General features: G+C 43.6%; 1 protein-coding gene across 21 annotated transcripts in view; it reads right to left on the bottom strand.

Annotated features, from left to right (window-relative positions):
- Positions 1-26,327, bottom strand: part of PAG1 (phosphoprotein membrane anchor with glycosphingolipid microdomains 1) — a 359,982-nt gene that overhangs the window by 69,354 nt on the left and 264,301 nt on the right. The window contains exon 1 of one of the 21 annotated variants that reach the window (XM_068237555.1): positions 18,359-18,418. The exons of the other annotated variants lie outside the window; for them this stretch is intronic. The gene's annotated coding sequence lies outside the window, so the exon portion shown is untranslated. Of the gene's footprint in view, positions 1-18,358; positions 18,419-26,327 lie in introns of those variants that run through there. 21 annotated transcript variants of the gene reach the window in all.

The following is a 26,327-nucleotide window of genomic DNA, read 5'->3' on the forward strand; positions in this document are numbered from 1 at the left end:
GTCCACCACTCCCTATCTTTTATCGAAAATAAAGGGAACTTCTATCAGATTACTTTAAAAAAATAAAAAAAACACTTATTTTTCTGTACAACAGATCATCTTTATCGAATTGCTGCACAATAGGATTATTTTATTGTATCGTGTGTGGCCAGCTTTATTGCTTCTCAGTGGAATACATAAATGCGCTAAGCCTGTGAGAATGGCAGCGTAATCATCTGTGCCAAGGGCTATACTGTGTCTAATTTATCAGCGATCATAATTACATCTAATAGACGTCTCTACCCAGCCATTCATTTACATACGGCATTTAAGATCCTCCAAGAACAAAGAAGGGGAACAGCGCTGCTACAATCTTCCATATTAATGAAGGAATATTGCAGGGCATTAGCGCTGTAAATCCGACAAACCTGTAGGCATATAAAGTGCAGATAAATCATATCTAAGGAGAAGATCAGCCCTGGTCTCTGTAAAATGTACGCAACAGAGAAAAAATGCAATGGAGAGGCTTTAGAAGGTGAAGGAAAACCATTAATTAAATTACGTTAGATAATTAGCCCAGCTTGTCATTTCCATTCTGTGTGCTCTGCTCACTAGGCCAGATAAATCAGGCGTGTCCGTCTCCCCATGACAGTAATATATTTTATTCCAGCCCCTAGATGACATTTCTGAGCAGAGTTGGAGGTTAATGCACAGAAAGCATCATCAGTTTCAGTTAGGGATGATTTGTTTTTCCTGTACGGTCGCATCATCGTTTACGTTGGAGGAAAACATATAGCCGTTATTTGGCAAAATCAACAGCCTAATGGGAAGCAACGCTGTCAGTTTCATTTTAGTTTTTCTTTTAGACGAGGTTAAAAAAATGTTTTGTTTTAAGTCTCAATTATATCAAGTTTATATTCCAAAACATGAAATTAGAATGCGGTTTCCAGTTTCAGACATACTGCATTTTCTATGGCTCGGGTTGGTTTGGGGCAGGGGTCTCAAACTCGCGGCCCGCGGGCCATTTGCGGCCCTCGATAAAATATTTTGTGGCCCGCGCCGGCAAAAGCTTCCTTATAGTTCGCTTCAGTGCTCCCAAGTAATCTGCCGCATCCCCGCCGCTAAACGAGGGCTGCAGAGCCCCCAAATCACCCGAGGGGCAATCCGCCGGCATTTCCTGGAAGGGGCAGAGCTTTCAGCTTGAGCTCTGCAGCACATCGCCGCCTCTGCCCGCCCCTCTCACTCTTCCTTCACAGAGAGGGGCGGGGGAGAGGTGGCGATGCGCCGCGATTGACGTCAGGAGGGGCAGAGCTCAAGCTGAAAGCTCTGCCCCTTCCAGGAAATGCCGGCGGATTGCCCCCCGGGCGATTTGGGGGCTCTGCTGCCCTCGTTTTGCGGCGGGGACACGGCGGATTACTTGTAATGGGAGCACTGAAGCGAACTATAAGGTAAAATAGGCAAAATAGTTTGCTTCAGTGTGAATTTGATTTTGAAATAAAAATCAATGCAAGGGACGGTGTGTGTGTGTGTGTGTGTGTGTGGGGGGGGGGGGGAGGGCGGTATGCGGGAGCTGCTGATTGACTTTTTTTGTGAAATCCCTTATGCGGCCCAGCCTCATCCTGACTTTGCCTCCTGCGGCCCCCAGGTAAATTGAGTTTGAGCTTCCGGGCAGCGCAATCAGACATTACACCGGCCCTGCGTCCCAACTGCCCTGGCTGCGCACATGCTCAGTACAAGAAAGCCAGGGACACACAACCATTCAGTTGATGATGCAGGGACACTTGCATTTTATTGTATAGGATGTATCTTTAGCAACATCAGCAGTGCTAAAACACTAAATTCTCACAGCAGAAAGAGGTTATTAAATCCCCCAAATCCCCAGGCAAAATGCGGGGAGCGCTTCCTGTAAGGGGCAGAGATTTGTGCTGTGGCTCTGCCTCTACTCGCATCATTCCCTGCTGATCGCCGCCTCTCCATGCCCATCTCAGTCTTCTTTCACTGAAAGGGGCGGGGAGATGGGTGGCGATCAGCGGGGATTGACGTTAACGGAGGCAAAGCTACAGCGCAAAGCTCTGCTCTCCCGGGCAGCAGAATTCACGACTTGGAAGATCACAGAATTTTGACATAGTATTGGCGGGGGGGGGGTAATGACAGCGCTCTGCCACGGGAATGCGGCGATTTAGCACTTCTGATATGGCTAAAGATACAGGTCTAATAAAAAGATGATTTTTACAAGGCTTTAGACTCTCTCTAAAGCAGTCATACTGACCGAAAGTAAAGTAAACGGGTGAAGCAATAGACTGTGTGCACATAAAATATGTACATAGAGGAAGTGGTCATTTTCACTGCATGAAAAGGCTTTATATTGAACTGTAACCCTAGTGATCAATCTCTCCCCAGCGTTCCAGCATAGAAGGAAAGTGGGCAATGTATGGTCTATTGTCTTCCCTTTCTGCACATAACTGACACTCCATCTAATTATCACCCGGCTATGCAAATGAGGCATTAGTTTGCAGCACTCGCCCTCAGCCTCCATATGATGGAACAATCTCAGCCAAGGGAAATATTGTGACATCCAATACAAACAACTGCTGTAAACTGGAGTTAAGAAATTTGAAACATCAATCTGTGTTAGAAGATTTATGTGTCAGTACGGCGGGGAGAGATTTCTGGCTGATTGCATTTATTAACCACCTGAGCGGTCTGGACGAGCTCAGCTCGTCCAACACCGCCGGAGGTCGCCGCTCAGGCCCTGCTGGGCCGATTTTTATCAAATAAAGTGCAGCACACGCAGCCGGCACTTTGCCAGCCGCGTGTGCTGCCTGATCGCCGCCGCTCTGCGGCGATTCGCCGCGAGCAGCGGCGAAAGAGGGCCCCCCTAGCCGCCTGAGCCCTGCGCAGCCGGAACAAAAAGTTCCGGCCAGCGCTAAGGGCTGGATCGGAGGCGGCTGACGTCAGGACGTCGGCTGACGTCGATGACGTCACTCCGCTCGTCGCTATGGCGACGATATAAGCAAAACAAGGAAGGCCGCTCATTGCGGCCTTCCTTGTTTATTATAGGCGCCGGAGGCGATCGGAAGATCGCCTCCGGAGCGCCCTCTAGTGGGCTTTCATGCAGCCAACTTTCAGTTGGCTGCATGAAATAGTTTTTTTTTAATTTAAAAAAAACCCTCCCGCAGCCACCCTGGCGATTTAATCAGAACGCCAGGGTGGTTAAATTCTGAGCAGCACAGCTCAGTGAGGCGAGACCTCCAGGATCCCGATAACTCCAGGGCTGCATTCTAATGCGCTCACTTAGGGCCACAGATTAGCCTTAAACCCGGTGAAAGCCCAGAGACATCATCCTGTGCAGTGTGCCTGGTATAGACATAGGACACTGCGCAGCGGATGTGTGCCTCATACTAAATACATGTAGCGGGGAGTATCATTCTGACTTACTATGGTTACCCAAGCAGAAGAGGCCATGTATGTATTCTATGCATCTGTATAGGGCTGCTAGCAGGAACTCAGACAAGTTCCTGCTAGGGATACCATTTATATTTACAGCTTCTGAATAATATAATATATCTGATGTATCTTATACTCCCTCCACCTCAGAGGTCAGTGACCTTCTGGAGAACGTCCAGCTCATTGCTCTCTGCGGATACATCTAGAGCCAGACCACTAGCATATATAGTATATAAGGAGGGTAAGGAGGCACCTACATTATTATCTAGATGCCCCCATTTCTCTGCAGCCTTCAGTATTACTGTGTATAAGCCTAGGCCTCAGCCCTTAACAGTGTAAAACGGCCATCAACAAGGCTGGGCTCACAGTGAGTGCAAGCATAAAATACACACGGTGCCAATGCCATAGTGGTTAGCACTCTCACCTTGCAGAGCTGGGTTCCCGGGTCGATTCCCAGCCACTATCTGCATGGAGTTTGTATGTTCTCCCAGTCCCTGCATTTGTTTCCTCCGGGCACTCCAGTTTCCTCCCACATCCCAAAAACATACAGATAAGTTTATTGGCTTCCCCCAAATTTGCCCTAGACTACAGTACATACACAACACGATACATACATAGACATAGGATGATGGTAGGGATTAGATTGTGAGCTCCTCTGAGAGACAGTTAGTGACAAGAAAATATACTCTGTGCAGCGCTGCGGAAGATGTCAGGGCTCTATAGAAATACTAAATAATAATAAATACTCAGATCTTATATGTAGGCAAAACAGTAATGCAGAATATGAAATGCCTGCGGGTCAAATGGAAAGTAACAGCTATTTTCATTTCATCAATTAAAGCAGTTTAAAACCCGGACATAATAATCAAAAACATATTTTCCTACTTTTTATATGCCATATGGTTATCATATTTGCATTTGTGCATTAAGTAGTATTATTCATTTATAAGTTATAGGTTCCGAAAAGTACAGTTTTTTGCTTTATGAGCTGACTTTGCATTTTAGTAATAAAAGCTTTAATTCATTCATTCATTCATTCATTCAGGCAGACATGACTTGACTGTGTCCAGGAGCTTCTCCACAGTCAGAGAATGTGTCACATTCATTACTTGATACATTTAAAGTAAACACAAGATTACATTGTTTAACATTCGGATGCTACAGGGAAGCTTCTAAAGCAGGGGTCTCAAACTCGCGGCCCGCGGGCCATTTGCGGCCCTCGATACAATATTTTGTGGCCCACGCTGGCAAAAGCTTCCTTATAGTTGGCTTCAGTGCTCCCAAGTAATCCACCGCATCCCTGTTGCTGAATGAGGGCGGCAGAGCCCCCAAAACGCTCGGAGGGCAATCCGCCAGGATTTCCTGGGAGGGGCAGAGCTTTCAGCTTGAGCTCTGCCCCTCTTGACGTCAATCGCGGCGCATTGCCGCCTCTGCCTGCCCCTCTCACTCTTCCTTCACAGAGAGGGGCAGGGGGAGGCGGCGATGCGCCGCGATTGACGTCAGGAGGGACAGAGCTGAAGCTGAAAGCTCTGCCCATTCCAGGAAATGCCGGCGGATTGCCCCCCGGGCGATTTGGGGGCTCTGCTGCCCTCGTTTTGAGGCGGGGACACGGCGGATCACTTGTAATGGGAGCACGGAAGCGAACTATAAGGTAAAATAGGCAAAATAGTTTGCTTCAGTGTGAATGTGATTTTGAAATAAAAATCAATGCAAGGGGGAGGGGGGGGGATAGGCTTGGTTGCAGGAGCTGCTGATTGACTTTTTTTGTGAAATCCCTTATGCGGCCCAGCCTCATCCTGACTTTGCCTCCTGTGGCCCTCAGGTAAATTGAGTTTGAGACCCCTGTAATCTAAAGCCTGTGTTTAACCCTTTGAGTGACGTTCTAGTAAAAAAAAAAATGCTGGTTGTATATAAAATGCTGTGAATAATCTATTTGAGCAAAGAAGAAATTCTGGGTTATATTCCGCTTTAAGGAAACATTTATTTTAGGCATCATTTTCTGATGACTTCTCCACATAATTACCTAGTCCCAGTGCCCCCACCTCCCGGGCCCCTCCCCCTTCTAGGGCTCATAGTGGTAGTGGAAGCAGCTCCCCTATCTGCTGCGAGACTCCTGTAGCGTCTTTTCTCTATTACCAGGGGCGCCTGTACCCCATGGCCCCCAGCTCATCAGACATGAAATCAATACTACAGGAGGAGTGCATCGGATTGGTGAGCTGCTTCCACACTCACCACGGGTCTGGGGTTGAGACCGGCCGCGGGGTCCGTCAATCGGCGGAATATCGAATGCCATTACCACTGTGAACCCAACAGAGCCCTTTTGAGTAAGATGGCCTCCTTTAAAGAGACACCATGACCAAGAATTGAACTTCATCCCGTTCAGTAGCTGATAGCCCCTTTTACATTAGAAATCTATTCCTTTTCACAAACGTATCATCAGGGGGTCTGTATGGCTGATATTGTGGCGAAATCCCTCTCACAGGAAACTGAGGATCGTGGTCCTGGTAGTTTCCTGTCTGTGAACCTCTCTGTATTGTGGGAAATAGCTGTTTACAGCCGTTTGCAACTGCTAAAAAAGCAAGCAACAGCTACTTCTACTGACATAACCTGCCAGCAGTAAAAATGTCACCACGTGATAAATGTCAGAATGTAAATCAGGTAGAGGAGAGCTTTTACAAGGGGCAAACACTGACTAAATCATTTATACATAATTATTGTAAAAATGAAGCACTTTATCACATTATTTTCACTGGAGTTCCTCTTTAAACTAGGTTGCTCAGCCCCACAGCACAAATACTATTATTAACATTGGATAGGCGGCTGTCCCTTACTGAATCAGCCAAGAAAATCTGGGCTATGGCAGCATTGTAGCCATTCAGACATGTATAGATCTATGTGTTGTCCTTGCTGGATGTGATGATGACAGCCCCCATTATTGCACATGACACATCCCTGCCCACCCCTCACTCTGCGGTCAGTGCAGCTCTCTTGCAGTATATGAAACAGCCCGCAGCGCTGTAACAATCCGCTGAATGGATTTTAAATGTGTTCATTCACAAGTCGTGCTCCGGTCACACAGCATTATGTGGCTGTGGCTTTCCGCTGATTACTGTTAATGAACTAATTAAAGACTGATTGAAGTCCAGGCCAGGCTGCTAATATTTGATGAAGGCTGTGTGCATTGTGTGGAAAGGCATCATTTTTGCAGAACAAGTCATATGAATTTAAATACCTCCAGTTTCTCCACTTATCCGTGACTAGACTTAAAATCAGATTCATTTGTCATAATGGGATGAAAAGTAGGAGCGGGGTTTCTGCGGAGACTGTGAGACAGATACATTACTTATTCAGCCTGTAAGCAGCATGGTAATTTTCCTAGAATAGCAGTGCAGAGTTACCAGTTAAGGTAATGACTCTTAAAATGGACCTGAACACTTGCACAGGACATAAGGAAAACAGAGAAATGCACCCTGTATGTATTAAGAGAGTTTAGCCTGTCTAATTCCCCATCACCTGTGATTAATCCCCAGTGTATTTTGATCTCTCAGCTGTGTCAGCTCAAGAATCTCTTCTGCCATTTCAGAGCAGCTAATCTGCAAACACAGGATGTTAACCCCATGTCTGCTTCCATTAAAGCAGGAAGTGTACATATTGCAGATTTATTGCACGATTTGTGTCAGCTGTTACAGAAATATTTTTCTTTAACGGTTATTATGTTGTTTCTTATCTTTTAGAGCACAGAGGAAGTTGTGAGTTCATGTCCGCTTTAAAGGGGAACTGAAGAGAGAGGTATATGGAGGCTGTCATGTTTATTTCCTTTTAATCAATACCAGTTGCCTGGCAGCCCTGCTGGTCTATTTCTCTGAAGTAGTATCTGATTAAAACCAGAAACAAGCATGCAGCTAATCTTGTCAGATCAGACTTATAAGTCTGAACCACTGAAACACCTGATCTGCTGCATGCTTGTTCAGGGGCTATGGCTAATAGTATTAGAGGCAGAGGATCAGCAGGGCTGCCAGGCAACTGGTATTGTCTAAAAGGAAATAAACATGACAGCCTCCATATACCTCTCTCTTCAGTTCCCCTTTAAAGGGAAGACAACATGAGAGAGAAAAAAAATGAAGGTTTACTCTTTTATTAACCACTTAATGACAAGCAGACTTAGAAAAACATCCTGCTGGAGCCTGTTAACGGCTCCAGGACGTTGTTATAAGTCAGACAGTGCTGCTGCCGTGCATTCCCGCGCGTGCACGTGAGATTAGTGGTCAAAAAACACCATAGAAAAAAATACACCTTTATTTCCAAATACTATATTGTCACCTTACTTTGTACTAGGCACATAATTAAAATATTGTGATAACCAGAACAAATAGGCAGATAAAATGTGTGGGTTTTATGTACAGTAGCAGTGTTTATATTACAACTATAGGGGATAAAATTGGAGAAACGTGTATTTTTTAAATTTTTCCTTGTTTTCCCCTTTAAAATGCATAGAAAATAAAGTATTTACTGAAATCAAATATCAACCCCAAAAAGCCCAATTGTTGGTGAAAAAAACGAGATATAGATCATTTCATTGTGTTAGTAGTGATTAAGCTATTGGCAAATGAAAGGGATGAGCACCGAAAGGTGAAAATCGCTCGTCCGTTAGGGTAAAAACCACTTTGGGGTAAAGTGGTTAATTTTGTTTTATTTATTGAACGCCAATGGATAAAAGCACTGCAGCGTTTTCTAAACTTTGGTGTGAAGTTTTTTTTTTAATACAATTTTTTTTTGAAATGTAAGTGAAGGATTATGTATATCAGTTAGGTTCACGGTGAGCATTGAGTTACCTGCAAAAGCAGGAACCCTATGGAACGGGGAAATTGAAAAAAAAAAAAAATTGCGCCACACATTATCTGCGTGCTGCTTCGCATTTAGTGAAACATACAGTCAAGTCAATGAAAAGTATGCTTTACTGTCCCCATTAAAACATGTGTTTTGTGGTAGCCCACCGCATGTGCCCTTTTGAGTGAGATGGCCATCTTTAAACTAAGTTGCTCAGCCACATATACCGCATCACACTGTGAACGTTGCTTAAGTGTTGCATAACAGTACGACTTTCCACGTTATAATGTGGACATTATGCCGGACTGCAATGCACCACTGTGAACATAGCCTAAGGGCCATTTTCCACGAGCAGTTGATAGGCAGTAAAAAGACTGTCGAACAATCACAACTGCTTGCTGCTGCCTGGCAACTGCTCCCTGCTGCTTGGTAACCGCTCGCTGCTGCCTGGTAACTGCTCACTCAGCGCGGTTCAGCCGCCTGTGGAAAAGGTCCCCAACACTGTTGCCTAGAGTGCCATGTGAGTCTGGAGATCACTGTTCAAAATAATTAATCCATAGCTAGTTCCACACTCCGATGTACTGAGGTGGTGATAAGGAATACAAACAACTGAAATAGGAAGACTTTATAAGCAGTGTGCACAAGAGGGCTTTCTACATTTTTCAAACAGGTGTCAGCACATACTGCAGCAAGTTTACCTTGAATACAGAGTTTGGCTGGGTGCACATATGGCTGTGTGTTAAAGGTCGCGTTTTATGCCATGTGCGTTTTTGTTTACAGTGCGTTTTTAGTGAGTTTGCGTTTTTTCCCGCATATGCATTTTTCATTTTAACGCGTTTGCAGTTCGCATATACAAAACGCGTGTACGTTTTCCATGTGTCTTTCTATTGCGTTTTATGCAAATCCCTAAGAAGTCAACAGGAAGCGGAAATACACCAGAAAACAATAAAAAAAGCATATATAAACACATGAAGAACGCATACAAAATGCATTACATTGCGTCACCAATGACTTTCATTATGTGAGTTTTTAATGCGTTTTTTAAAATTATGCAACAAAACCAGCGCTTTTAAAAATGCACGTTAAAAAATGCATGCTAAAAAATGCATACGCGGTTTTTATATGCGTTTAACGCGGACCATTGACTACCACTGCAGGCAAAAACGCTGCGTTTCCTGCAACGCTAGAGTTTCTGCTAAGTGTATTACTAGCCTAACAAGTTATACTGTACTAGTTGACCTAAGCCCATTTAAAAACAGGCTCTAGGTCTCTTCACGCCGCTACCGCCGCCAGTCAGTGCCCGCGCACTTGTCTGCCCGCGCGCACTTGTCTTCCCGCTCGGCCAGCCCGCCCTGCGTCCTGTCCCAACGGCTGTCAGTGCTCGACATGAGCAGAAGCGCAAAGCACTGACACAGGGATAGACGCAGGGACACTTGCGTTTGATTGTACATACATGGGTTGATATGTCAGTGTCTTAAAAAGGGGGTAAATCAATGAACTAATTCTGTATTATTAATTAGGGCACTTTTAATACACCAATATTCCCCCAGCACAGAGTTGGCATTTGCATGTTCACTAATTTGTAGCATGCAGACAGGGGGCTTTTTCTAGTTGCCACTTCTAGTTATGCAATGTATAGAGGAGGCGAAACTGCGGGGGTAGGTTGTACCTCTTAGGGCACCTCTGGTAATATTTTTTTTTAAACATTCTTTTTATTTATTTTTAAAAACAAACAACAAGAACAAAAAGAGTTCCCACTCACAGGTGGGGTAAACATACTCCATAGAACATTTACCTGACATTCAAGACTCTAACCAGATATAACATTTCCAACCCCCTCCCCCCTGGCACATCAATTTAGAGCAGGATATAAGAAGCTTCAAAAAGTTGTCCATAAGCTTAACACATTATTCAGCAGTAGTGGAAATCTACATGTCGTTATATGAACTGTATACTTATGTGACACTTATGCCGTTAATTTGTTGCTCGTCCACGGCTTCCATACCTTCTCAAATTTCTGGGGGCACCCCCCACCTCTGGTAATATAACATTAATATTTGAGGAAGTGCTACCGCTTGCAGATTTCCTTGAAGCCCCTTGCACACTAGCACACTGCTTTGCACCGCGGGACTCTTCCCTGCCGCAAGGGCCATGCAAGTCTATGGAGACTCGCACAGTTCACAGAATGCCACGCAGCATGTCCCGTAAGTATACAAATCGTCGCAATGCCGAGGCAAAGACTTCAGCACGTTACCGCAAGATCAGGGCCTAATGCACGGATTATGCAGTAATGCAAGTCAATGGGCGATGCAGGCAGTGTGCACGACAGGAGCGTGCTGCATCGGGGATCCCAGTGATGTACAGTGCTGTCCATAATTATTCATACCCCTGGAAAATTTTGACTTAGTTACTTTTATTCAACCTGCAAGTTATTTTTTGATGGGAAATGACATAAGTGTCTCCCAAAAGGTAAGACGATGTACAAGAGGCATTATTGTGAGAAAAAAAACCAAACATTTTATTTACATTTGAGCAAAAAGTGTCCAGTCCAAAATTATTCATACCCTTCACAAACTGTCACAGTCTGTGGGGAAATCCAAAGTTCTATTCCATTCCAAATAGTCCAAGCTTTTCTAAAGCATCCTAATTACCCTGATTAATTGGGAACAGCTGTTTTTATCAACTCAACAGGTGAAAACAGCAGCTCTCTGCAGTTGGTTTGTGGACAGTCATGGCTAAGACAAAGGAGCTCAGTGAGGACATGTGGCTTCGCATTGTGGCTGCTCACAAGTCAGGAAAGGGCTACAAGGCCATTTCTAAATATTTTCAAGTTCCAGTAGCTATAATGCAAAGTATTATTAAAAAATACAAGATGTTCTACACTGTGGAAAATCTCAGAGGACGTGGTCGGAAGCCAAAAGTGACACCTGTGCTGGCAGGAGGATGGTGAATCCAATTACAAATCTGTGGAGGGAGCTAAAGATCAGGGTGATGGCAAGAACCTGAAAGATTTGGAGCTCATGGCTAAAGATTAATGGGCAAAAATACCTGTGGAGACATGCTGGTCTGCAATTATAGTAAGTGATTGCTGTAACAGTCAAAGGCCTTTCTATTGAAATTTGAGAAGGGTACGAATAATTTTGGACTGCACACTTTTTGCTCAAATGTAAATAAAAGCTGAGAAAGGTTTTTCTTTTCCCACAATAATTCCTCTTGTACATAGTCTTATCTTTTGGGACACACGTCATTTCCTGTCAAAAAAATTACTTGCTGGTTGAATAAAAGTAACTCAAGTCATAGTTACATAGTTATTTTGGTTGAAAAAAAAGACATACGTCCATCGAGTTCAACCAGTATAAAGAGTTCAACCAGTATAAAGTCAAAATTGTATGGGCAACACCATTCCCTGCTCCACAGGGAGTGAGTCACTCTCTTGGGGGCAGCACCTATGGATATGACCCTGTTGCTGCACTGTGGCGCAGGGTCATATGAAGCCTAATTTCTGTGGTGTGATGCAGTTTGTGCACAACATTATAAAGATCCAGTGTAAAACCAGCCTGAAACAGCAGTAGGGGAGTCTCTGAATTAGAATGAAGCGTGTTGGCACATAAGAACATACACAGAGAAAAGTACACATTTATATGCTGTACGTATTGTTCTCGCTCATAAAATGCAGATCTTCCATGCTGTCTGGAAGAATATTGCACTTGGCACCGTTTCAGATTGTTCTGGTGAAGGTACATGTACAAGCAGTAACCATCATAATAAAACCCCACAGAGTACGCTCACAGAAAGCCAAGCTGCAGGGTGTCGGCCGGCCACAGTAACAAAGCCAAAGGCCCAGCACTTCTCCACATAACAGCGAATTAACATTTCATTACAAGTGGCTGAAGTGGAAGCGCTTCCTTCTGAAGCACTTAACAAATAGCGCTGTTAATCGTCGATGAGCAGGACATTTATACGGACTGTCAAGCAGCATTTCAGGAATCTCGTTGCAGAGTGAAAATATAGAGGCTCCAAGCTTTAAATACCTCTGTTACTGCACCGGAATTCATAAATGGTTCATGCACAGCTTGGCAGTCAATCCATGTAATGGCTTTTCTACACATCGCTGTATTTTACCCTGTAGCTCCCAGAAACCTGCAATATGGTGCCCATGCCTAGGTGCATTATGTGAGGAATAGGTGGTACTAGTAGCATTATTGGGAGAATAGTATGACAAACTTCGTTGGGGGAGCACAAATTTGGGCGAGACAGCCAAATATGGCACGGGAAATTTGGACACACCTGGCGCCACCACAGGCCGTTATGAGAATTACAGCTATAGTGGCACTCCGACAGTAATTTGGGTGCTGTCAAAAGACTGAGTCCAAATTACTATAAAAATTTGGTCGCCAGCAATAGCTGGCAGCCAAATAACATTTTTCCCCTGAGTCCATGGTGGCCTGGAGAGGAATAGTAATTAACGCTGCTGGGACTCTTGCAGGAGTAAGGAGAGACATTTTTCGGCTTTGTCCTGCACCCAAATTTCCCAGCGCCTTAATTACATGTATGTCAAATTTGGGATCTGCATTAAGATTATAGACTATTATTATTTAAACTGGTCTGTCTGTAAAACTGCCCATTAGCGGTACAATCTACCAAACAATCGAACGCAACCGTATAGTTGATAATCATGCACCGTTAATGGTGCCTATTGATGGGGCCGTTCTATTGATCGTTTGTTGGTCCAAATTTCCGGACGATTCTTTTGGTGTGATTGGATTGCTTGTCATTTTCCTCTCCGTTGGTGGGCCTGAACCGTGGTTTTGGAACAATTGCAATAGTCACATGGTTGATCGTATGGGTAATTGTACCATCAGTGGGCACCTTTACTATCAGGATTCTGATTATGCAGAATAAAGTCATCCTGTCCAGCAGAAGACTCTAAAGATCTGATGGTGTGAAGCCAATTTATTAAACTTTAGTACAACTTCTGAATGCACAAGTAAAGGTTAGCTGCAAATACAAAACTTTATTTGGCAAACGGTTGGCCAGCAAACCAGGGCTGTGGAGTCGGTACAAAAATCATCCAACTCCAGTTTATGAAGCCACCGACTCAGAATCAGACTCCGGGTACCTCAAATTGCTCCAACTCCACCTCCTTGACTCAGACTCTACAGCCCTTGCAGGAATATGGAGTGGGTACAAAAATCATCAGACTCCTCAGTTTATGTAACCAGGTACCCAGAAATTGCTCCTTCTCCCGACTCCACAGCTCTGTAGCAAACAATTGTGGTTGGTTTAACACCAGCAAACTACCCCACATTTTGCACATTAACGTGTGCAGTAGCCCTTTTTCAACAGACAGGCTTTGGCCAAAGCATGGCAGTACACTAGTGGAGTTTCTCTATTCGACATATACAAAACGTTATTCTGGAAATCGGAAAAGTGACAGAAACCTCAAGAAAAGGTGGATAGAAGAGCCAATGGTGAACTATATAAGGAACAACAGAATTTACATAGTAGTAAGTGAATGTGGTACTCACAAATCCTGGCTGTCGCTAGACAACCACACATGGTGCATGTGGAGGGAATTAGGTGCATCTCCACTCAGGACTACCAGGAACCTTGACTGCAGTGGTTGTGCTCCAGAAATTAAAACAAGGGTGTCGAGGGGGCGAGAGACAAGTATACTACCCATAGTAAGAGCTCTTGCCCCAACCTTACCTCTCTTAAGTTGAGCGCACCACTCCTGCTTATCGTGTGCACAGTATACACCCGAAGATGCAAGAGGCACTAGCGAAACATGTTCTTTCTAGCATTAGGTCTAAAACTCATCAATTTGTATTGTTTGTGGCCCGTTAATAGTTTGTAATGTACTTAGTGCGCCTCCTAATATAATGCGTAACTTATGATGGTTATGCCACACTAATGAGTCTGTTAGCCAAAATAATCTGTCCTGGGGATCATATGTGAGCAGTTGTTTGTCAGGATGCTTGATTGCTCCCGCAGCAGATGTTGAGCTGAATCAGCCATTTCAGTCAACCAGGTATACGGGTACCTTACTGATTTAGTCCTATCATAACTAGAAATCTAACTAAAGGTAAACACAACGTCAGCCGTTTTCATTTTAGACTGGGGTTTTATGTCCTCTGCATCACCATCGGGAAAATATTTTCTTTTCTTAGTCTCGGACCATTAGGCAAAAATCTGTGTATGGCTGCCTTATTGGCGACACTATTTTTTTTCACTGCATGCGTGAACCACACTAATGTGCAGCAGCCCATTGATTAGCATGTGCTGTCACATCCGGCGCGATTCTGTAAGTGGGAAAACCCGCATCTGATTCCCCAAGTGTGACCCCTGCCTCACCCTTCCAGCTACCTTCAAAGAAGCAACATTGTAACTCTGAGAAAAGATACTGGTGAGTGTAATGTACAGATCTGGACCATTCCTCCCTAGCGATCATGTGACACACTAAGGATCTGGGCCCACTGACGCAGTTGAGTCCGCTTTTCAGTTACACATCAATGTCACAGATGCTGAAAAGCGGACAGAAGCAAACAACTGTTAGTGGGCTCAGGCCGTGAGTGAGGAATTACTCGTGCTGCAGCCCTCAGTGGCGATATGCTGGAGAAGAATCTTTGTTCAAATGTTTTCACTTCTTCCATGCCAGTATTACATTTTGGTATTTCTTTTCATCATTTTTGCCATTTTATTCCAACCCCACTCCCCCCGTTTTGTCTTTTTACAGATATAGCACTATACCGAACCTGGCAAACTTTGGCACTGAAGTACGAATTATAAATGTTCCTTAAAAGCTGAATTGGCCTTCGGAGAATAGATTTTAGCCCTCACAGTTTCAATCACCATCATGCTTGGTGGATATCTCCTCTCAGTAGAGCAACAACCTCCCTGTTTACAGTCATGCGATGAGGAAATTGTGAGAGAGGCTCCTGCTCTTATATTGAGCGATATAAGAAAGCTAAGCCTAATGAATCTCCCAGGGATTCTCTGCTTTCACAAATAAATATGAAAACCGACAGAGAGAAGGATGAACCTGTAGTAATCAATTCCTCAGCCCTATTACTAGGCTTCTGCCTTCTCACAAAATTGACCAGCATTTCATTGCCCTCACTACATCACCACACAACTCCATAGCAAAGGGAAACATGCGACTCTGTGTTAGCAGCCTCTGAGGTAACAAATCCAGGAAACAAGATAAGAGACACACTGCAAGACGGCACAACTGGACTTCTGTAGCGTCATAATCACGGGAATCAACTTTTCCTCTCTAAAAATTTTTTAAAGTGGTATGAAACTCAGAATTTCCTCTTTACTCTAAAAGATTATTTACAGTATAAAATCTACTGCCAAAAAACACATTTGTAGCAGAACAGCATTCAAACAGTTAAACACAGCACTGTGATATTTAGTGGAAAGCTCCTTGCTTCAGTGGAAAGCTTTTGGTCACATCCAAAGAGGTGATGACATTATCTTTTATGTACATTCCTTTGTCAGATACATTTAGTAAACATTGGCAAACTGTCGAAGCTGAGCTGTACTGAGCTGAGATACAGAAAGAGCTGATAAGTGAGCACTAGATAGATTTTAATATATAAATACAGCAGCTATGCAATAAAATGCAATGGCAGCTTTTAGAGCAGATAAACTGAACTTTGGGAACTTGTAAGTTGTAACCAGGCAATATTACTTGTGCACAAAAGCAAATATGATAACTGTACGGATAATAAAAAGTAGGAAAACACATTTTTATTGTATGTTACGTCAAAGTTTTATCCCACTTTAATAAGCGTTCCTGCTGTTCACAGACCAACAAGATAGGCTGTGGTGCCCAAGGTGCTTCCTGGAATGTGGACTGCAGGAACGGATAGAGTAAATTTTCAAGGATTTATAAAAGTGATCTTGTACAACTAATGAGTGTGAAGACTGCATGATTTTCAGCCTTACCACCTCAGCAGTGCTGCTGGTTTGTCACTATCAGGGACCTCTACAGCCCTAGTGGATCTCTATAGCCTCTTGTGGTGTTTATACATTTGGTCTGTAGATGGCACTGTTCTACTTGTTCTAGAAGATCATCTAGACTGCTGTGAGTCGTTTGTTCCTGTTTGGCCCAAGCTAGGAACATAAAGATTACCCTGGTTTCAGTTATCCTACCTCCATGAATAACACAGCACCTCTCTCACCACGCCTCCTTCCGTCTCACAAGCCTGTTGTGCACATTACAATCCTCAGCGACCTTTACAGATGAACCAGTTCTTCTAAGCATCACAATTCATCTAAGCTGTACTGTAAAAATAGAGTCTATCTCAGACACACATCAGCGTAACGGTGGTGCTGTCTGACAGGTGTTTGCATGGATTTTGCAGAATAGCTTTTTGCGAACAAAGATCAAACTGTTAACTGTGCAAATACTTGTACATGCAAATATACTGTACTCGGTACAATAGCTCACACAAGCAAATCAGATGACTACAATGGCAGTGCATAACACTGGTTGTCAGAAACAAATCGTAAACAGCGACCATATGTACACATTTATACAGTAAATACAGAAGTAGAGCCATCAGTACTCATCATAACTTGGATAGAGATAATTTGTTTTTAGCACACAAGAGGATTTTTACTTGCACACTGTTTAGGAAGGGCAGTGGAAGAAGAGGTGCTGATAGTGTTAGGGCGCATTAAATGTTAATGTAATGCAGACAGTTGGGGTGGTGTCTCAATTTTGAGTTGATGTTCCCATCTGATCGATCAGTCTAGGATCAGAATCCTTGATTGATTCCTTCCGCACTGCACATCGATTTTCAATAGATTCCAGCAGGACACCAATTGAAAATCTATTGAACTGCAGCATTCCACTGTTCAATGCAATGCCCATTGGTACACTACGCTCCTGCTCTCCCCTTGATCCCCTCACTCTACAGTCCAACTGCAGAAAAACAGTCATTCTTAACTCTAAAGCCTAGCACACACTTTCAAGTATGATTGGCTAATCACTTACCAATTTTATCACGTTTATGTAGTATGAGGGTCAATAGATTTTTAATACTACACAGACACAGAACACTTATATCGTGCTTTTCTCCTGGCGGACTCAAAGCGCCAGAGCTGCAGCCACTAGGACGCACTCTATAGGCAGTAGCAGTGTTAGGGAGACTGGCCCAAGGTCTCCTACTGAATAGGTGCTGGATTACTGAACAGGCAGAGCAGAGATTCGAACCCTGGTCTCCTGTGTCAGAGGCAGAGCCCTTAACCATTACTCCATTCAGCCACAGCTAATTGTGCAGGTAAACCCTCATACTACATGGAGGTGGCAAAATTGGTCAGTGATTATCCAATCATAATTGAAAGTGTGTAGGTTCAGGACTCGGAATTTACATACCTATTATGACATGTCATTTCAGTATCCCTTTAAATACATACAAGAAGTTTTGAATGATGATACCACGGTAACACGGTACAACACTACTGCTTCTACTTTAAATTCATATACAGGCATAGATGAAATGAGCAGCATGGTTGCATAGTGGTTAGCTCTCTGCCTTGCAGCGCTGGGCCCCAGGTTTGAATCCCAGCTAGGGCACTATCTGCATGTAATTTGTATGTTCTCCCTGTGTCTGTGTGGGTTTCCTCCGGGCACTCCGGTTTCCTCCCACATGCCAAAAACATGCAGATAAGTTAATTGGCTTCCCCCCCAAAAAAATGGCCCTAGACTACGATCCATACATTACACGATAAATACATATGACCAAGGTAGGGATTAGACTGTGTCCTCCGAGGGTCAGTTAGTGACAAGACAATATACGATGTACAGCGTTGAAGAAGATGTTGGCACTATATAAATGCTAAATAATAATAACCGATGATGGAAGCTTTTAATTTAGATGCATGTGTGCTGAAAGTGGTGAGGCAGGTGGAACTGAAGCCATTTCCTTTGTACTCGCACAATGCAATGTTACAGCTTGAATGGTCATCACAAACAAAACGAGAAGCGCACATAATAGCAGATCACATTAAAGCCCTGTAAAGTATGGAAATCTGAGCGCCCTCCATGTGAAGAGGCATTTCTCAGGCAGAAGAGGCCTCCTGTACACTCTACCTGCGTCAGCTGCTGGTCTCGCTTCACAGAGCCGCATGTCAGGAGTCTCGCCTGCAATTCAGGAGGATGTCAGTTCTGTTTTGCACTATTAACGCGGTCAGCCTGTACAGGATCTGTCACCCAGCCTCCTGATAGATGTAACAATATGTATTTCAGCCAATACAAGCCTAGCCTTGTTTAAAGGAGTACAGTAGCTACAATGCATACAGCACAGAGCACAGTATCAGCACTACAGAGCGGTGAGATAGCATAACCAGGACTCTATATCACCAAACTGTCAGAAGGGAGAAACAGTGATACCATTCAGCACTGAAGTACTTAGGTAAAAGACATCTTCCCCACCACACTGACAGTCACAAACACTATAAAGATTTCATGAGCAAAGGCCCATACACACACTAGATGGATGTCGCCTGACGGGGATCAGGGTCCCATCCCTCAGATGACATCGCTGGGTGTAGACTGTACAGACCAACAACTCGCTCTGTTGCAATGTGTGTGAGGTTGGGCAGAAGGCTGATGGAGCAGCAGCGCAGATCTGACATCACGTGGTGGACAGGGCAAGCACATCAGCTGTCGCTCTGCCTAATAGAACGCTGCCAGGGCAGAGGGGCTGCTGTACACACGCCAGATTATCGGCAGAGACTGTAGTTATCGCCTACCTCAGCCGTATTTAATCTACCATGTGTATGGGTCTTATACCAGACCACACTTGCTTAAAAGACAACTGGTCTGAGATGGATGTGGAGGCTGCCATATTTATTTCCTTTTAAAAAAATACAGGTTGCCTGGCAGCCCTGCTGATCTCATCTGGTGCAGTAGTGTCTGATTCACACACTGAAACAAGCATGCGGCTAATCCAGTTAAACGTCAGTCAGAAACTGAGGCAGAGAACCAGCAGGACAGCCAGGCAATGTGCATTGCTTAAAATATAGGTAGGAATGTAGGAAATAAATAAAATCTTTTCCAGAGTAAAATGAGCCATAAATGACTGTTCTATGTTGCTGTCACTTACAGTAAGTATTAGAAATCTGACATTACTGACCAATTTTGGGCTAGTCCATCTCTCTATAGGGGATTCTCAGCATGGCCTTTATTCTTTATAAAGACATTCCCTGAAAAAGATTTATACAAAGATGCTGGCCAGCCTCCCTGCTCGCTGCACACTTTTTTGGCAGTTGGACGGAGCAACTGCCATTCACTAAGTGCTTTTAAAAATAAAGAAAACCGAGAGAATCCCCCCATAAGAAGATGGGCTAGTCCAAAATCTGTCGGTAATATCCAATTTCTACTACTTACTGTAAGTGACAGCAACATAGGAGAAAAGTAATTTATGGCTCATTTAACTCCGAAAGAAACATACTTCTTATTTGTATATGTTAACATATTTAAAATATTAAGATTTTCGCCACAGAGGTCCTTTGAACAACAAAAATGTTTTCAGGGCAAATCGCAATCACAGGTCCTGCAGTATTTGTTCCAAAACAAAGTATACGAGCGCTTCTGACTGACTCCTCAGTGTATGAAACCACCAACTGACTCCTGGTACCCAAAATTACTTCAACTCCACAGCCCTGCTTCTCTTACAAGTCAGCATTGGGTTTTTCAGTAGTTTGTGGTTCAGTAGCTCCTCTGTGGGATCAGACAAGATACCCAAAACCGCTTTTGAATCGCTTTTCAAAAGTGATTTTGCAGCGATTTGGAGGCCGATTCTGTTATTTTTTAATAAAGGTTAATACACTTATTCGTTGTCCACATTCCGTCCGTAGCCCCGCCCACCAGCAGAAGAGATAACGGGGGCTTCTCTGATTGGAGGTAGAGAAGCACCTATGACCTCTTCTGGTAGAGGGCGGGCTACGGGCGGAAGCCAGACATCGGGACACACGGTAAATATAATAAACTTTATTCACACAGGGAGGAAAAAACAAAACACAAAGCAGAAGCACTGTACAGTTTAGTGTACAGCATTTCCAGACACCAGGAATAGTGGTCACAATTGTTCTAGGGATCACTGAACAAAGTGCTTGCATGATTTCAAAGCGCAGCAGCGATCCCTAGTGGGTCCCAGGCCTAGCAAAAAGGACAGAAAAGTCCTCACAGCCAGTAGTCATCTGAAAGATGTTGCCTCTTGTGGTCCAAAGCTAGAACTGCTTGTATATACAATGCAAACTAGCCATGAATACCCAGGAATAGTGGTCAATGCATTCTTCAATATCTGTAGCTAGTAACATGCTGAGACTGAGGTGACGTAAAGGGCACACTTACATTTGGTCTTGAAATGAAAGATCAAAGAATGTCGGTCTTGCTATTGGAGGGAGTTTTGTCAGCAGGTGGCCTTTCAAGTCAGACAGTTCAGCTACATGTGTAACTAGCATTTATCATCTCTGCAGCCAGCATTAGGCACAGGAGGCCAAAGCGTGGTGGAGCAAACTATTTAATGAACATCACCTCCAAACTGGGGAAGTGGGAAAGGAAATTTAGGTCAAACACAAGTTTGCTCTTCAGGTGCAGGATGGGGACCCAGCTGTCACCTTTAGTGGTCATCAGTCAAGACTAGACACCAGGGAATGGAGGGGCACAGAAGGATGGAGATGGAGGCCACTTCTGGCATGGAGCTTTGTCTTGGGTACACTTAAATAGTCTCCTCAAAATTGGCTCTAGACTATGATGGACATAGGACTATGGTAGGGATTAAAGTGTGCGTTCCTTTGAAGGACAGTTAAGACAAGACTATATATACTTTGAAAGATGTCAGAGCTATATACAGTAAATACAGAATAAGGGCATGAGCCCACGAACGCAGTTGTGCACAGTTGTGTAAGCTTCTGTCCGTTTTTCAGCATCTGTAACATTGATGTATAACTGAAAAGCGGACACAACTGCGTCAATGGGCTCCAGCCCTAAATAAAACCAGTAGACACTGTCAAGAGTTTAAAGAGAAACTCCGACCAAGAATTGAACTTTATCCCAATCAGTAGCTAATACCCCCTTTTACATGAGAAATCTATTCCTTTTCACAAACAGACCATCAGGGGGTGCTGTATGATATTGTGGTGAAACCTCTCCCACAAGACACTGAGGACTGTGGTACTCCTGGCAGTTTCCTGTCTGTGAACCCTGTTGCATTGTGGGAAATAGCTGTTTACAGCTGTTTCCAACTGCCAAATAAGCATGCAGCAGCTACATCACCTGCCAACAGTAAAAATGTCACCATGTAATAAATGTCAGAATGTAAATCAGGGATTTAAAATATTTTACAATGGGCAAACACTGACTAAATCATTTACACATAATTATTGTAAAAATTAAGCACTTTTTTTATTTCACTATTTTCACTGGAGTTCCTCTTTAAGTTTGAAGCAACAGATTGCAATGGGATTTACAGGTTGTAGTTGAGGGGTTTTGCACTACCAGTAACAGTAATACCTGCTAGGCATCCTTTACTGGACACACTCTTGGCAGTGACATTCCCAAAATTGTTGGCAGAGACCAGCATTAGACTGCATGGGGATATATTATACCTAACTGTCCCTGGGCCACTATTGCACAAGTAAAGAGATTTGGGGCACATTCACACTACAGATGGCTATATTTACTATCATAGTATGGACTGCATGTCCTAGCACACAGGTGTCACTGAATTCCAGTCCTCGATGGCCACATCCATGCCAGTGTTTAGAATGGACTGAGAAATGGAGAAATATGTTCTATTGATGAACCACGCCTTTCCTCATTCAGTCCCATCAATTCTTTTGAGCTTTGCCAAAAACATGTGAGGACCTGAGTTTGCCATCCCTGTGGGACCTAGCAGATCACTGTTCCTGGACAGACTTTTCTCTCTCAATCTCTCTATAATACTGCACAAAAGACAATAGCATAAAAAAAGTATAATACAGAAGCTAAGCATTGTGCACAAAAAAACAACGAAGTTCTAATTGTAGTGCCAGTGTAGTAAGCCAGGCTCATCTAAATAGTGCATAAGAACAGATATATGTGCAGGTGTATTGCTGATACCTGCTTAAGCAAGTGAACAACATTGCTTAGAACTGTATTACAATTGTTGCGTGATCCTTTCAGACTGTTAACTATTGTTTGTAGCTGTTGGCACCACTGGTGGGATAAGCAGTAAGCAGACTGCCAATTTCTGCATATGTTACAATCTTTCCTCCACACCCAAACCACACTTGCTTCTGCACCCTAGAGTGATATAAAAATAAAATGAGTATATATAGCAAAACATGGGAATCGAGCAAGTCATAAACACTGAGGATGAGTGGTGAAAAGGCCTGCCTCGTTTTAGGGTCAAGATGCGCTTGTAGGTTTCGGTCTACATAATCTAAAACATGCATGTCAAACTCTGACCCTTAGGCCAAATCTGTCCCACAGAGCCACCAAATTTGTTCCACAAGTGGTTTGTCCACTTTGCATTACGTTTGGCCCACCAGAAGCTACAGTATATTGGAGTTGAAGCCCTAGATCAACAAAGAAGCCATATAAGGGAGGGAGGGGGAAAGTACTAGACATCAAGGAACTGTATAGGGATGGAAGGTGCCAGTATACACCAGAGAACTTTATAGAAGAGGGAGGGTGGGCACTATACACCAGAGAACTGTATAGAAGAGGGACGGTTGGGCACTATACACTAGATAATTGTTTAGAAGAGGGAGAGTGGGGCACCATTTCCCAGACAACTGTATAGGGGAGGTAGAGGGGTCACTAGACACCAGGGAGCTGTATAGGGGAGGGGGCCACTAGACACCAGGGAGCTGTATAGGGGAGGAAGGGGGCGACTAGACACCAGGGAACTGTATGGGGAGGGGGGTCTGGAGGAGTATTTTTTTCTTTAAAGAGGCAATGAATGACATATTATAATGCAGTAAATTATTCTGGATATCCAAGGTTATGGTAATTTTCCTGGTTTCAGCAGCAGAAACATTTCCGATAGCTATATATTGCTGTATATCCGTATGCAGCCCCACCCTCCCAGGGATGCTTAGCCTAGGCAGTTTAGTTATGCGGAATTCTCCATCCACAACATTCTGGAAGATCAGGCATTATTTTCACTGGCTTCGGAATTCTCAAATGAACATTCCGCAGAGCTACACCTGACGGCACCCAAAGATGTCGCCACTTGTGATAAATTTCAGAAGGCAAATTAGGGTGAGGAAAGATTTTATAATGGGCAAACACTGACTTAATAATGTATAAATTAATATTGTAAACAAAAATTAAGCCATTTTAACCATCACGTTATTTTCACTACAGTTCCCCTTTAAGTAAAAAGCAGGCGGATGTAGGTCACAGCAACAGCAACACACATGGAAATCATTCTGAAATAAACAACAGAGGTGCCAGAAATACATTTGCGAGGGGCATCACAGAACTGCGGTTATTATTAGCACAGAGTGGCTTTTAACGCAGTTCCCCATGCTGTCTCTAATGAATATATCTATTATATTAAGTCACAGCAGCAAGAATATGCTTTTATGCAGCACACTATTTGGTTGTAAAGATCAGGAAGTTATTTCATGCCATGTGCCTCAGTGAGACAGGAATGGGCAGAATAGACCAGCGGGCACTTTGTTATATGCATATTCAAAGCTTATGGCAGAATGTTGGCTCCATTAGAATGGTCGGGTCAGTGGACCAGAAAACACTCAGTTGGCCCCCTACAGTGCAGAACACCATTTCCCTTTTACACAGCATCTCTCCGCTTAAAGCAGTACAACAGGTTCTACAAACACACTCGGAATTTGTTTATACAGAAAAAAAAAAATCTAAGGAATCCAGTTCTGTTTGTTTATGTAAATCTCAAAAATCTCATAAATTTACCGGTTGTTATTCAGGGGACCTGAAAGCAGAGAACCAAACTAGTTAGTCTGACAAGGGTAAAAATAATTTAAAAATGACAGATTCCGATTTACATACAAAATAGCTCAGTTTTGTGACAAAGGTAGCCACCCAGTGATAGATATTGGTAAACAACTTGTTAGGCTAAATTGGCCCTAGACATAGCAAGCAAGCTATCCTATAGGAAGACTTTTAGTTTTTTTTTATAAAACTTGTACAATGAACAGAGATAACCCAGATATTTCCACTACTGCCTCATCACTCTATATACACCAAAACTGAATGTCTGTCAGGAAACCAATCAGATTTCCCAGCAAGGGACCAAAATGCCCTCTTACTAAAATGATATGCAAAACAGCCACTTACTTGTTTTATTTTGCTGCCTAAAAGAGAGTTAGGCCACGTTCACATTAGCAAACGTAGACGGCCGTGCATTCGGAACGCAACGCATACGGAAGCATGTCATCTGCGTTTGTATGCGTTGTGTGGTTGATCCCATTCACTGCAGTGAATGTGTCAGCCGCGCGTTTCTGGAAAAAAATGCATGCAGCATTCGTTCCCGGACCGGCCCGGAATGCATGCAGTGCGAACATCAAACAGTGCAGTCTATGCACTGTCTGTTGTGCGGGTCGGCCTCCTGCACGCGTTCCCGAAACTCGGATGGGACCGCGTGCAGTGTGAACAGGGCCTTAATTCCTAAGCATGGAAGTGACAGCTTCTGTCTTGTCTGTACCTTGTCGGGAATATAGTAAAAAAAAAAAATCACTGATAAGCAGACTACAGCCACAAAAGTTTTCATGGCAGAATACAACTGAGAGCAAAGGCAACAAAACATTCACTCTCGTTCGTATATGTATAAATATAAAGTAAAACCCTGGGATATTTTAAAAAGTCATTTTTAGGAGTAGGAGGATAAATGCAAATGTTTTATCTGATCAGTTTATTTTCACCTCGGGTTCATTTTAACTTTCCACATATAAATACAAGTCTTTTCAAATTTCCATGGAGGTCCTTTTTCAATCTTTCTTTGCAGATCACTAGCTTTGTTCTTATACTGGAAGATGGCTGCCATGTCCAACTCATAAATGGCCGCCGTGTCCCACTCACAGCTGGCTGCCATGTCCTGCTCATAGCAGGCTGCCATGTCCCACTCATAGCTGTGAGTCCTTCGCTGGAATAGTCATGTATTAATCCACCATGAGGTTATATTCTAATTTCCAGGGAAACATGAATCAGAGGATGAATGCAGCGCTGACAGAAGGTGAGGTCAGCTTGTGCTCTATGCTCTGAACTCAAAGCTTAGACTAATTCCTGTGCAGAGCATCAGAGGTTTTATTAGGTTCTGTAAATCTGTGGTTTACAGAATAGACATTTGGATATTATTCCGGCATTAGTGAAATCTGTATCAATGCACTGGCTGATGTCGGCCTGGCCTAATAACTCAGCTGAAAGATCCAGATGTGGCTGCACGTGATTACCGCAGCTTCTTCCCATGTCACGTTTCATTACGTGCTATCACTGTAGAATGCTTTGAAAGTTACACCCAAGTGGAATTCCAGGGGAAAAATATTAATGTAACCTTTCCTATGTGGAATCTCAACCCTAGGGACTGCTGTGGTTTTGTTAAACAGTGAGCAGTAAGCAGTGCCAAAAGCGCATGTCAGCAGTGTTGTCAGTGAGACTGCAATTTTTTGCTGGTCTGTTATAGTCAGCAGCAGTGATGGTCAGAGAGGTGCAGATAATTCAGAGCTGATTTCACACACCTTGAAAATGAATAGATCAAATTCCACCTCAGCAGCATTTGACTGGTCAGCTTTCAAGACACATATTTGCTTACAAAATTTGCATAAACTCAGATTTATTTGCGTCATCACTGACCATTCAAAAAGTCACAATATAAGGTTGGCGGCGGAAGGACGGGAATAACGTGAAATACGCTGTGTAGTGCAAGGAAGTGAACGCCCCCCGACCCTGTCCGCAGGTTCAATGCTGAATGTGTTCGGGTGAATTCAGAATGATGTCCCAAATCTGAACACCAACACTATTTAAAGTGTACCTGTAAGAAATAAAAGTGGCCCTGGCAGTTACTTACTTTGGAAGGGGGAGCATCTGAATCCTA

This window comes from Hyperolius riggenbachi, chromosome 5 (genome assembly GCF_040937935.1).
Source record: "Hyperolius riggenbachi isolate aHypRig1 chromosome 5, aHypRig1.pri, whole genome shotgun sequence".
Classification (NCBI taxonomy): Eukaryota; Metazoa; Chordata; class Amphibia; order Anura; family Hyperoliidae; genus Hyperolius; species Hyperolius riggenbachi.